Consider the following 12,798-nt stretch of genomic DNA (forward strand, 5'->3'; position numbering starts at 1 on the left):
TTTTTGAGTGGTTAATTGGAGATAAGTCTTACCTCACAGGGACTTTTCTGTCCAAGCTATCTTCTAATCAAGATCCTCAGATCTCAGCCTTGGGTAGCTAGGATTACAGGCATGAGGCACCAGCATCCAGATAATTTGGATTCTTGAATGCATTCTCCATCTTTTCATCTCTTTGTCTACCCAATTCCTCTTGACCCCCAAATCCATTCCTTTCAAGTACCTAAAGCCATATTTTCTTTAATAGATCTATGCTTTGGTATAAGAAAATGGGCTTTTTGTATCTCCATCAGCCATGACAATAAATATCACTGAATACTGTATTAAAAATATTGTCAAAAGCAAGTAGTTATCTCCTGCTGTGATGAGACAATGTTCCCAGCTTTGGAACAGCAAAACTCTTCAGTCTCTATCCACTAAAATCAACTTGACATAAAGATTACTGTAAAGGGGCTGGGAAGTTGGCTCAGTGGTAGAGCGCTTGCCTTGCATGCCTGAGACCCTTGGTTCAACTCCTCAGCACCACATAAGCAAAAGGAAAAAAGCCAGAAGTGGTGCTGTGGCTCAAGTGGTGGAGTGCTAGCCTTGAGCTGAAAAGCTGAGGGACAGCGCCCAGGCCCAGAGTTCAGGCCCCATGACTGGAGCCCCCCCAAAAAAAGATTACTGTAAATATAAGAGAACACTACAGAATTCATAGATATGCTCTTCAGTTAGTTTGATTTTACTATTTGAGTGGTATGTGTGTGTGTGTGTGTGTGTGTGTGTATGAGGGACAGAAAGAGGAGTAGAGAGACAGACAGATTATGTACATGAATAGGCATAAAAAGGTTCTTTATTTAGCTATTCTATTATTGATTTATTTTCTTCTACATATTTTGCTTCTCTTACCGTTGGTATTCAAAACTATTGATGTTCAAATGATTTGTTTTAATATATTTTATTTTTTTCTCCTTTTGAATTTTAGAGAGTTTCACTCCTTCATACCTGTTTTAGCCTCTCCAGTTTATAAGAAAATTTCCTGAAGAAAGTTTTTCTTAATTGTGTAAAAGTTATATGAGCATATTGAAATTATTATCTAGTGACTGGCATCATAAAAATCAGCACTCTGTCACCCTCAATACCTACGCTAAAGCCTTGAAATTCTGTTTTTAAAACAATCACAATCATTTACATTTGAGGGTTTTTGAGAAATGTTTTGTCCTTTTCAGTTGGTAGCAATTTGATATAAAAAGAAACAAAAAATTAAATAAAAATACAGAATAAACCTAAAGGAAATAAATGGATAATGTCTATGAAATTAAAAAGATATTTCAAGTCAAGTGTGATGACTCATGCTGAAAGTTTCAAATATGAGAGGACCATAGTTTGAGGCCAGTTCTGGGCAAAATTTAGAAAGACCTCATCTTAAATATTTAACCGGATGAGTTTGTGCTTATCTATTATCCCAGCTACAGAAGAGGCATAACTAGGAATGTAATGATCTGATGCCAGTTCTAGGAAAAATGTGAGATTCTATCTCGAAGATAAAGAGAGGCAAAAGAGGCTGGTGTAGGTATGGCCCAGAGTTGAAACACCAGTTCCACCACCAAAAAGAAAACTTGTCTGTTTACATATTTTAAGAATGACTACATTCACTTTTGTGATTCTATTACGTTCATTGTTTGACTTGCATTATTATTTATTGTTGTTAATCTCTTTGTACCTGATTTACCAGGTAAATTTTATCATAGGCATACATAGTATACATGGAAAGATGGGATATAGCATGTTCTATGTAAGGTTCAGTACCATCTACAATTGCAGTTATCCAGTAAGGTCTTGTAATACCTTAATTATCTTATTCATTTAGACTAGCTTTTCCTTTTTAAAGATTACTCATTAGAAAATATTATAATTAATATGAATATATAATTAATATGAAGATCTCTCTGTCTCCCTCTCTGTCTCTTTTTTGGTCAGTTATAGGTCTTGACCTCTGGGCTTTAGTGCTCAAGGCTAATGCTCCACCACTTTAAGCCCTTGCTCTACTTCCAGTTTTCGGGTTATTAACTGGAGATAAGAGCCTCATGGACTTTCCTTTCCCAGCTGCCATCTAATTGTGATCCTCAGATCCTAGCATCTTGAGTAGCTAGGATTACAGGTGTTGAGTCACCAGCACCTAGCTAAACCTTTCATTTTTTTAATTAAGTACAAACCTCTTTACTGGACAAAAAAATGTACATGAGATCCCTAGTTTTGTAATACTGTTCATAGCATCATAATTGAACTTCTGAATCTAAAAATAGTTGTGTACATACAGTATGAAGTACCACTTTTATATAATGTAGATTTCCTAACCAAAGTAATCTTGAACAAGTAATCTTTATTTATTATACTCTGCTGGCTATCAAGTCTAAGGCTTTGTGCATGCTAATCAAATGTCCTACCATTGATCTTTAGGGCCAGACTCTAGGGCAAATATTGTAAAACAAACATCCTGAAAGACTTAGTCTTCCATCAAATATAAGTATTTCTATGGCCTTGCATACTCTGTGCTTATTTGGGCTCTAAAAGAGACAATTCCATACATATCACAATTCCTTAGATATTTTAATATGTGGAGCTATGACTATTTCTGCAGAACTCTACATCACAGCAAGAACATGAATAATATGACTTGAAGGGATCATGTTATTCTGACATATGATTGAAATCTGCCTAATAGAAATAAAGTGAGTCTGTAGAAGAAATTCTTAAGCTTTTATTCCACAACTTTGTCAAATAGCTTTGTACTGAACCTATGATCCAAAAATGTGAGAAAATAAAATGATTGAAGCCTGTCAGCAAAGAAAATCAGCCAGCTAAGTGATAATTTCCAGACAAGAAAATTGAATCATGCATCTATACTGCACCATGCCTAAACCTATTATCATTATAAAAGAAAAGAAAAAAATGTTACAATAAGTTAGTGAATAAGGTAAAATACCTAAACATACATGTTCCATTTATTCGTCTGATAATCAGAGCTTAAGCTATAATTTATGGCTGAGTAATAAAAATAGCCCTAAAATTGCAGTAAAATATTATTTAATTGTTGGAACCACTACTGAAAATTTTGCTTATTATTTGATTATATTCATATATATATATTTATACATATAGATTGATAGATATAAACAGAGATACAGAAATATCACTGTACCAAGTGAAGTCTTGGTTAACTTTGAGTCCTCTAATGCTTCAATTCTAAAACTTATAGGCTGATAATAAAGTTTCTTCCGTCTACCCTACAGCATCGGTCCCAGTCTATCACCTGTTTTTGCCTATAATGTAAACTTTGCTCCAGTTACTGTTTCATCCTATCACCAAGTGCGCCAACATCATCTGTCCCCAAGTGCTTGTGCATGATCCCAGCCTCTTCCCTTTAGCAATGGGTCCCCTCCCCATCTTCTGCCTTCCATCTCTTTAAAGAGATAAGTAATGGGTTTAATATGATGCTATGCTTAAGTTCTCGGACCCCAGTTGAAATTTGTTTTCCTAAATTCCTACACCACTTAACTACAGAATAATATATGTACACATGTTGAACAATATTGAAATATTTTGTTTAAGATTGTGTTTTGCCATGTTTAAATAGGGATACAGGTGGACCCATTGCAACAATGAGATGTACAAGATGTTATGTCAAAAATGAACTTAACAACTTTGGCCATGGGGGGGGGGTGTGGGGTGTGGGGGTGTGTGGGGTGGTGGGAGATGGGAAGGGATGGGAAGGGGAAACAAAGGAGGAGGCAACAATGCTTGATAAGAAATGTACTCATTACCTTGCCTATGTAATTGTAACCCCTCTGTATGGTATTTTCACAATAAAAAAAAAAAGATTGTGGTTTGCTTGTCCTTTAAAGTAAACTACTTGGGGGGGGGAAAGGGGGGAAGGAGAAGGATTGGGATTGGGAGGAGGGGGGAGGCTGGGAAGGGATGTGAAGGGTAAACCAAAGGAGGAGGCTGCAATGCTTGGTAAGAAATGTACGCATTATCCTGCCCATGTAACTGTAACCCCTCTGTACAGTATGTCCACAAATAAAATAAAATTAAATTAAAAAAAAAATAAAGTAAACTACTTTTCCAAACTGGTAAAGCATTGTAGTTGATTTAATAATACTTGAATTACTTTGATTGCAATCTAAAATGTGATCTTTAGATATGTATAAAGCAATTATGCAGATGTTTTCTTTTCTTTTTTTTTAATTTTTATTTTTTATTGTGAAAATACTGTACAGAGGGGTTACAATTACATGGGCAGGATAATGAGTACATTTCTTATCAAGCATTGTAGCCTCCTCCTTTGTTTCCCCTTCCCATCCCTTCCCATCCTCCCCCACCCCCACCCCCCCCACCCAATCCTCCACGCCCCCCCCCACCAAAGTTGTAAAGTTCATTTTCGACATAACGACTTGTACTTCTCATTGTTGCAACAGGTCCACTTGTATCCTTATTAAAACTACTTTTTTTCCCCTTCCCCTCCACAAATTATACCTACATCAAATACAGTGAAAGCATGGGTTATACTGTGGGGGGAGGGACATGCAAAGCAACAAAGAAATAATCTTATAAATGCGTTAGAAACAATCGCGTGAAAGAAAAAAAAAACATTTAAATACATATCTTAGGGTTCATTTCCCTAACATCACTTTATCTGACCTTTTCTGCTTGACTCAGAGTTTACTAGATATTGCAAATAAGGGAAACCATGGGACCTATGTTTCTTTGGGCTTGGCTTACTTCACTTAATATAATATGCAGGTATTTTCAACCTTTAAAAGTAGTTTGGTTCAAGCTGGAATATAGCTCAGGGGTAGAGCACTTGCCTAGCCAAGTCTTGGAATCTGTCCTCCATGTTAAGGAAGAAAAGAAAGTAAGTGAAGGAAATAAATTAACCATTTGAATGGCGCCTTACATTTTATATTTTCAGAGCACTTAATGAAATAAAATCTCATTTTCTTAGTACATGTCTGGACAGTGTTGAGTAATGACTCTCATTCCTTCACTTTCACAGTAAAACTAGCCATGAACTTCTTCCAAGCTTAATTGTTACTTACTGAAAATGACAATACAAGTTATGGCTAAATTACTAAATTAACCATTCTGTATTCCCATTGGAGAATATTTATCATACAAATTTGTAAAATGTCAATTACTTAAACATTGCTTGATTATCAATCAGCTTTGTAGGAGAAAAGTTTGTATGTTAAAAAGCTCCTACCCTCAAGAAATTCCTCTGACATTAATGACACTCAGCTTGCTGGTCTCAACAAACTGCAACAGAAAGGGAAAAATCACCTCTATTTCCATATGATTAAGATAGTCTTAACCTCTGAGCCTCCTATACTATGAATAGGTTGCATGCAACAGCAGTCATTTATGGTATCAATATTCAGGCAATTTTACACTTACAGCAAGTAATTCATTGAAAGTGGCCTGCATTGCATAGTAAATTGATGAGTGATTGGTTTCTGAAAATGTGAAGGTTTGCTAAAATAATTGTATTCACCTTTTAATTCAAGAAAGATTTCTATGACAGCAAATGTAGCTGCTATTCATCGTAATTGCATATATATATTTATATGTATAAATTATAGATATAAATTAAAATATATAAAAATTTTAAACTATTCTTGACAGGCTTGAAATCTTTGCTAATAGGTAAGATGTAATGATTTACACAATCTTTGTCCAAAGATAATTTACAATTTCTTTATGAATCATAAGTCAAAACCCTAATTGGCAACAAGGAATTTGTAATCTAAGGTAAATAAATTTTACCCCAATTCTACAAAAGAGATCATTTGCAGCTAACCATAACATTGCAGCTCTAATGTTGTGATGTTCAGGATATTACAGACTGTGTTAAAACATTATAAACTTAATAATCTTATATAAAATGTTTTTTATAGTGCAGTTACAAGGAGGTGTGGAAAAAAACAGTAATTGAGCTTTAGGATGATAGTGTTCTTTTGTTATAAAGGTCACATGCCTTTGGCCTCATTCCTGCTTAATTGGGAAAGGTTAATCTTCTTTTATGTTGTTCTTTCAATTTGGAATGAAACTGGAATCTCTACTGGTATTCCTAATCTATCAAAACTTGTGACCTTGAAAAAAGACTACAACCTTTTTCTCTGGAGAGAATCTGAAAATGAGAATTAAAATAGGTCTTCTCAATGGAGACCCACAGCAGAATGTAATAAGACATGTAAAAAAAGATTATATCACTGCAGGCATTCTGTAATACTTTTTCTAAGTAATACATGGAGTCAAAGATTCATTTATACTCAGTTTAAAAAAAGAGACATCAGGAAAAGATGTTAAATCTCTTTAAATTGTCTGGAATGGCCTATGAAAATATATACTGAAAACCAGCCATCTTAAAATTGTTTTCTGCCACTACAAAAATATTTTGCACTTCATATATCAAACAGTATTAACTAATTAGCAAAGAATATGGATATCTGTGTGCTTTTCACTCTTTTTTAAAAAAATCTTTATAATTTAAAGAAATGAGAAGACATTTTAACTTACCAAAGGGTTGCTACTTTTATTATAATAAACACAAAATTAATGTGATAAGGAATGACTATTACTCTGAGAGCAATATTTATCATTGAGGTTCTGTTTGGGCCTTGTTGGCTCATGCCTATAATCTTAGCTAATCAGGAGGCTGAGATCTGAGGCTCCAATTCAAAGTCATCCTGGGCACAAAAGTCAATGAGTCTCTAATTACCCAGTAAAAAGCAGGAAGTAGAGCTCTAGCTCAATTGTTAGAACACCAGATTGGAAAAAAAAAAAAGAGAAAAGTCCTATATTCAAACCCAAATACTAGCATGCAACACACATACACACACACACATACACACACACACACACACACACACACACACACACACACACTCACACACGGAGTTTAGATTCCTTCCTATTATATTTAATATGCTGAGGAAAATATGTATAGTTCTAGTTTTATATCAATGTGGAAATCATATAAAAGTGTAAATTCCATTGTTTCTTTTCAATTTCACAATTTACAATCCATAAAAGAATACATACTTGTCTTCCAGAATTTCTGAAAAAAAAAAAACTATATTTAGGATGAGAATAAATTTGAGGCAAGTGAGATAAAGTAATTTTTAAAATAATTTGGAATACAAAGTATATAATTTTGATAGCTAATGACACTGTTTTATTTATTTTCATATTAAATAACTACCAAAATGATAATTATTTGCCAATGAAAGAAAAGATGTCAGACATGTGCATTCTTTTTTTTTTTGTTCTTTTATTTTTTTTTTTGTAAACGTACTGTACAGAGGGGTTCCAATTACATGGGCAGGATAATGCGTACATTTCTTATCAAGCATTGCAGCCTCCTCCTTTGTTTACCCTTCACATCCCTTCCCAGCATCCCACCCCACCCCCCCAACCCATTCCTCCCCCCCCCCTCCCTGCACCAACATTGTAAAGCTCATTTTCCACATGACAACTTGTACTTCTCATTGTTGCAACAGGTCCACCTGTATCCTTAAACGACTTGTTTTTCCCCATCTCCTCCACAAGTTATACTGACATCAAATATAGTGAAAGCAGGGGTTATACTGTGGGGGAGGGACATACAAAGCAACAAAGTAATAATCTTATAAATGCGTTAGAAACAAATGCATGAAAGAAAAAAAAATTAAAATACATATCTAAGGGTTCATTTTCCTAACGTCACATTATCTGACCTTTTCTGCTTGACTCATACATATACTAGATATTGCAAATAAGGGAAACCATGGGACCTATGTTTCTTTGAGCCTGGCTTACTTCACTTAATATAATTTTATCCAGGCCTTTCCATTTCCTAACAAATGGGGCAATGTCATTCGTTCTGATGGAGGCATAGAATTCCATTGTGTATATATACCACATTTTCTTGATCCATTCATCTACTGAGGGGCATCTGGGTTGGTTCCATGTCTTAGCTATAGTAAATAATGCTGCAATAAGCATAGTTGTGCTGGTAGCTTTAGTGTGGTCTTGTTTGTAAACATTTGGGTAAATGCCCAAAAGTGGGATTGCTGAGTCATAGGGGAGCTCTATGTGAAGTCTTTTTTTTTTTTTTAATTTAATTTAATTTTATTTGTGAACATACTGTACAAAGGAGTTACAGTTACATGGGCAGGATAATGCGTACATTTCTTACCAAGCATTGCAGCCTCCTCCTTTGTTTACCCTTCACATCCCTTCCCAGCCTCTCCCCTCCCCCTCTAATCCCAATCCTTCTCCTTCCCCCCCTTATCCCACCCCCCTCCCCCCGGCACCAACATTGTAAAGCTCTTTTTGGACATGACAACTTGTACTTCTCATTGTTGCAACAGGTCCACCTGTATCCTTAAACAACTGGTTTTTCCCCATCTCCTCCACAAGTTATACTGACATCAAATATAGTGAAAGCAGGGGTTATACTGTGGGGGAGGGACATACAAAGCAACAAAGAGATAATCTTATAAATGTGTTAGAAACACATGCATGAAAGAAAAAAAACATTAAAATACACATCTAAGGGTTCATTTTCCTGACATCACATTATCTGACCTTTTCCGCTTGACTCATACATATACTAGATATTACAAATAAGGGAAACCATGGGACCTACGTTTCTTTGGGCCTGGCTTACTTCACTTAATATAATTTTTTCCAAGTTTTTCCATTTCCTAACAAATGGGGCAATGTCATTCTTTCTGATGGAGGCATAGAATTCCATTGTGTATATATACCACATTTTCTTGATCCATTCATCTACTGAGGGGCATCTGGGTTGGTTCCATATCTTAGCTATGGTAAATAATGCTGCAATAAACATAGTTGTGCTGGTAGCTTTAGTGTGGTCTTGTTTGTAAACATTAGGGTAAATGCCCAAAAGTGGGATTGCTGGGTCATAGGGGAGCTCTATGTGAAGTCTTTTGAGGAACCTCCATTCTGCTTTCCAAAGTGGTTGAACAAGTTTACATTCCCACCAACAATGAAGTAAGGTTCCTTTCTGTCCACATCCCCTCCAGCATCTGTTGCTGTTAGAGTTCTTGATTTTTGCCGTTCTACCTGGGGTGAGGTGATATCTCAATGTTGTTTTGATTTGCATTTCTTTTATGGCTAGGGAGGTTGAGCATTTCTTCATGTGTCTATTGGCCATCCTTCTTTCTTCTTCAGAGAAGTTTCTCTTTAAGTCTTTAGCCCACTTATTTATGGGGCAGTTGTTTCTTTGAGGATTTGTTGTTGGGGGGTTTAATTTTTGAGTTCCAAATATATTTTAGATGTGAGACCCTTGTCTGTCTGTTGTATGGCTAGTGACAATCTTCTCCCAATCCGTGGGCTTTCTATTGATCTTGCTAGCTATGTCCTTTGCCATGCAGAAGCTCTGCAACTTCATGCAATCCCATTTGTTCAACCTTTCTTTGATTTGTTGTGTTTCCCGATCTCTATTCAGAAAATTTTGGCCTGAGCCAAGGAGACCTAGGGTTTCGCCTATTCCATCCTGTAATATTTTCAGAGTGTCTGCTTTGACTTCAAGGTCTTTGATCCATTTGGAGTTGATTCTGGTGCAGGGTGATATATAAAGATCTAGCTTTAGTTTTCTACAAGTAGTTAACCAATTTTGCCACCACCATTTACTGAAGAGGCTGTCTTTCTTCCATTCTATTGTTTTAGCTCCCTTATCAAAGATTAGATGGCTGTAGGTCTGTAGGTTCATTTCTGGGTTTTCAATTCTATTCCATTGGTCCTGAGGTCTGTTCTTATGCCAGTACCAAGCTGTTTTGATTACTATGGCTTTATAGTAGAGTTTGAAATTTGGTATTGATATTCCTCCAGCAGTGTTCTTTCCATTGAGGAGCATTTTTGCTATTCGGGGTCTTTTATTGTTCCATATGAATTTTTGGATTGCCTCTTCTATTTCCTTGAAGAATGAGGATGGAATTTTGATAGGTATTGCGTTGAATTTGTAGATAGCCTTGGGAAGTATTGCCATTTTCACGATGTTAATCTTTCCAATCCAGGAGCATGGGAGGTTTTGCCATTTTCTAAGTTCTGTTTTGATTTCCTTTTTCAAGATTTTAAAGTTTTCATCATAGAGGTCCTTCACTTCTTTAGTTAAGTTAATTCCTAGGTATTTTATTTTTTGTGGGGCTATTACAAATGGAGTTGCTTTTCTAATTTCAGCCACACTTTTCTCATTGTTGGCATACAGAAAAGCCATTGATTTTTGGGGGTTAATTTTATAACCTGTTACTTTGCCAAAGTTTTGAATCAGCTTGAGTAATTTGGGAGTGGAGTCTAGGGATTCTTTAAATACAAGATCATGTCATCTGCAAAGAGGGAGAGTTTTATTTCTTCTTTCCCTATTTGGATTTCCTTTATGTCTGCATCTTGTCTTATTGCTGTAGCTAGGCATTCTAATACTAGATTGAAGAGAAGTGGAGAGAGTGGACATCCTTGTCTCGTTCCTGAGTTAAGAGGAAATGGCTTTAGTTTTCACCATTAAGTATAATGTTGGCTCTAGGTTTGTCATATACAGCCTTTATTGTATTGAGGAATGTTCCATGCATTCCTAATTTTTCCAAAACCTTCATCATAAAAGGATGTTGGATCTTGTCGAATGCTTTTTCTGCATCTATTGAGATAACCATGTGGTTCTTATTCTTGCTCCTGTTGATGTGATGAATAATATTAATTGATTTGTGTATATTGAACCAGCTTTGCATCCCTGAAATGAATCCTGTTTGATCGTGGTGTATTATTTTTTGGATGAATTGTTGAAGTCGATTGGCCAAAATTTTGTTGAGAAGTTTTGCATCAATGTTCATCGAAGAAATGGGTCTATAGTTCTCTTTCTTTGATGAGTCCCTGCCTGGTTTTGGGATGAGGGTAATTATGGCTTCATAGAATGAGTTCGGTAGTGAACTTTCTCTTTCAATGTCATTGAAGAGTTGGAGGAGTATTGGTGTGAGCTCTGCTTTGAAGGCCTTGTAAAATTCCGCTGTAAAACCATCTGGTCCTGGACTTTTCTTAGCTGGGAGGTCTCTTATTGCTGTTTCTATTTCAATGCTTGATATGGGCGTGTTAAGATGGCATGTCAATATTTGCTAGGAAAAGATCCATTTCTGTCAAGTTCTCAAACTTATTAGCATAAAGTGTTGAGAAGTATTCTCTTATAATGTTCTGAATCTTGGTTGTTTCTGTGGTGATGTTTCGATTCTCATCTCTGAGTTTATTTATTTGGGTGTGTTCTCTTCTTTTTCTGATAAGATTTGCTAAGGGTCTGTCAATTTTGTTAATTATTTCAAAGAACCAACTCTTTGTTTTGTTGACTCTTTCTATAGTTTTTTTGGATTCTAATTCATTTAATTTTGATTTAATTTTAATTATTTCTTTCCATCTACTGGATTGGGGTTTATCTTTCTGCTCTTTTTCAAGGAGGTTTAGATGTGTCATTAAATTGTTGGTTTCAGATCTCTCCAATTTGTTGATGTAGGAGCTCAGAGCTATAAACTTGCCTCTGAGTCAGATATGTGCATTCTTAGTATTTGGTTTTCCATGGTATATATGTATTTTTATTTATTAACAAAACTATAAATAATTTGAAGATTCATTGCAAAATTTCCATATATGAATATTGATTATATTGACCATATCCAGTCATCCAATCATCCTTCTCCAACATTGTTTGGATACTTTTGAAACCACTCAAAATTATTCTTGTAACTCCAAATTCAATACTCTTGTGATTTATAGGATTATCCATTTAAAACCATAATACAGAGTGCTTTTAAAAAAGCCTCCCATTCTAAAATTTTTATCTTTAGATTGATAATTATGATACCCAAACTTAAACTTACTATCAACAATAAAATTACCTATCTTATTATCAACAATAAAATTACCTATAAAGAACCGGTATACACCTCACTCCAGTTAGAATGGCAAAAATCAAGAACTCTGATAACAACAGATGCTAGAGGGGATGTGGACAGAAGGGAACCTTACTTCATTGTTGGTGGGAGTGTAGACTTGTTCAACCACTTTGGAAAGTAGTATGGAGGTTCCTCAAAAGACTCCACATAGAGCTCCCCTATGACCCAGCAATCCCACTTTTGGGCATTTACCCAAATGTTTACAAACAAGACCACACTAAAGCTACCAGCACAACTATGTTTATTGCAGCATTATTTACTATAGCTAAGATATGGAACCAACCCAGATGCCCCTCAGTAGATGAATGGATCAAGAAAATGTGGTATATATACACAATGGAATTCTATGCCTCCATCAGAAAGAATGACATTGCCCCATTTGTAAGGAAATGGAAAGATTTGGAAAAAATTATATTAAGTGAAGTAAGCCAAGTCCAAAGAAACATAAGTCCCATGGTTTCCCTTATTTGCAATATCTAGTATATGTCTGAGTCAAGCAGAAAAGGTCAGATAAGGTGATGTTAGGAGATATGTATTCAAATGTTTTTTTGTATCTGTTCCAAATAAAGTATGAGAAATTTTGTATTTCAAGGTTTATTCATTTTAAATATGTCTATTGCAGAAATACTGTTAGAAATTTAAGTGACCAAAGCTCAAACTCAACTAACTCAAAAGAATTTATATTTAATTTCAAAATTTATTCACTGGTGGTCTTTGGGAAATTAATTAACCTTTTTGAGCTTCCTTTTCCTTACATATAACCTTGGGATATAGAAAAAATACTCATAATCAATCTGTTTTAAAGATCAACGAAGTAATTCAA

The 12,798-nt window shown here is 35.3% G+C and overlaps 1 protein-coding gene across 1 annotated transcript in view; it reads left to right on the forward strand.

The window, feature by feature from the left end:
- Positions 1 to 12,798, forward strand: part of Nkain2 (sodium/potassium transporting ATPase interacting 2) — an 864,427-nt gene that overhangs the window by 519,110 nt on the left and 332,519 nt on the right. The window lies entirely within an intron of this gene.

Source organism: Dipodomys spectabilis, unplaced genomic scaffold (assembly GCF_019054845.1).
Source record: "Dipodomys spectabilis isolate Male_0828 unplaced genomic scaffold, ASM1905484v1 ptg000001l, whole genome shotgun sequence".
In the NCBI taxonomy this organism is placed as follows: Eukaryota; Metazoa; Chordata; class Mammalia; order Rodentia; family Heteromyidae; genus Dipodomys; species Dipodomys spectabilis.